This window comes from Peromyscus leucopus, chromosome 7 (assembly GCF_004664715.2).
Source record: "Peromyscus leucopus breed LL Stock chromosome 7, UCI_PerLeu_2.1, whole genome shotgun sequence".
Classification (NCBI taxonomy): domain Eukaryota; kingdom Metazoa; phylum Chordata; class Mammalia; order Rodentia; family Cricetidae; genus Peromyscus; species Peromyscus leucopus.
The window spans coordinates 96,175,045-96,176,828 of NC_051069.1; the positions used below are offsets into that span (position 1 = coordinate 96,175,045).

General features: G+C 51.0%; 1 pseudogene; it reads left to right on the forward strand.

Moving 5' to 3' along the window:
* The first annotated feature begins 442 nt into the window (after positions 1-442).
* On the forward strand, positions 443-1,076 carry LOC114710986 (annotated as a pseudogene).
* Positions 1,077-1,784: the final 708 nt, after the last annotated feature.

A 1,784-nucleotide genomic window follows, 5' to 3' on the forward strand; every position in this document is an offset into this window, starting at 1 on the left:
TGAGAATCACTGCACTAGAAAGACAAATGTAACCTCAAATTTGCCTGATCCCTCCAAGGGAGCCCAGGCTGTATGTGATGATAGGGATGCTTTCTGCCACTCTGTCTGTTACCAAAGCAACCCATTGAGTGACTCTACAAGCCCATTGGATGCAATGATGCCCTCATGCTCTCAAGCATAGGTCCAGGTACATGGTTGCTTACTACCTAGCTTTTACCTAATGGCACTGCAGGTCTGAGGACATTATTTCCTAATGGGAAATGCCACCACCAAAGGACAGCCTCTATCTGCCCTGCCATCAAAGCTTCAATCTATCGGTTTGTCTCTCCATTTTTTGTGCCTTATTGACACTGTCTGGGCAGGATCCTCATCTTTCAGAGGAGAAGACATAAAGAGGATGAAGGCCTTTCCGCTTGGCTGTTCTTCTGCAAAGGAGGCAGCCATGGCGCCCAGCCAGAATGGCATGACCCTGAAGCCCCCTTCCACAAGGATTGGCAGCAGTGAGTGGACACTTGCTTCAACCAGCCAGCACGCAAGATCCGCAGACGCAAGGTCCAGCAAGCGAAAGCGCACTGCATTGCTCCTCGCCCCACGTCCGGTCCCACCGGGCCCATAGTGAGGTGCCCTACAGTGAGGTACCACACCAAGGTTTGAACCGGCAGGGGCTTCAGCCTGGAAGAACTCAGGCTGGCTGGTATCCATAAGAAAGTGGCTCGCACCATCGGCATCTCTGTGGACCCAAGGAGGCGAAATAAATCTACTGAATCACTACAGGCTAATGTGCAGCGCCTGAAGGAGTACCGCTCCAAGCTCATACTCTTCCCCAGGCAGCCTTCTCCTCCAAAAAGGGAGTTAGTTCTGCTGAAGAACTTACATTGGCCACCCAGCTCACAGGACCTGTGATGCCCATCCGGAATGTCTACAAAAAGGAGAAAGCCAGGGTCATCACAGAAGAAGAGAAGAACTTCAAGGCTTTTGCCAGTCTTTGAATGGTGCGGGTCAATGCCCGGCTCATTGGCATCCGAGCAAAGACAGCAAAGGAAGCTGCAGAGCAAGATGTTGAAAAGAAAAAGTGATGTGCTGTTGGAGTGTTGGAATAAGTTTTCCATAAAGCAAAGACAGAGAGAGAGGATGAAGAACCCGAATGGATTGCGGAGCGTCCCTGGACAAGGGGAACTGGTTATGATGGGGCCCTCACTCGGAACACAGACCCAGGCAGAGAAGAAGGGAGAGAGTCCCTCTGGCTGTGAGGTAGGGGTGGAGGGGAAGAAACCAGATGGGCTTCCCAATTGGGCAATGACCATCAGCACCACGGAGAGCTCCCACAACCCGCCGGGCCTGCCAGAACCCAGTGGCCCCCTTCTGCTTGTGAACCAATGCCTACTTCTACTGGTGAGTTTCCAAAGTGCTGTCCCTCCAAAAGGCAAGGCCTCACCTTATCTGCGCTCTCCTCACTCTGGCCTAGATAGATCAGGATCTCATGGCTCACGTGAGTATTGACTGATGATCTCCCCAGAATACCTCTACCATGCCCCAGGCTGCTCTTGGATCTTAGGGACCATCTTCTTATACTCTATTTCCTCTCAAAGTTTTAATTTAACCAAACCATCCTTTCTTCTCCCTGAAGAATCAATATTTTCTCTGTCTTTTGACACTTATTTTATTTTATTTTTACATGCGGCCTCCCAAAGGCTGTAATTTACGACTAATACCATACAATCAGAGACAATGGCTAGGCGCCCGTGAGCGGGAGCAAGCAGGCTTCCTGCCAGGTGCCCCCACCC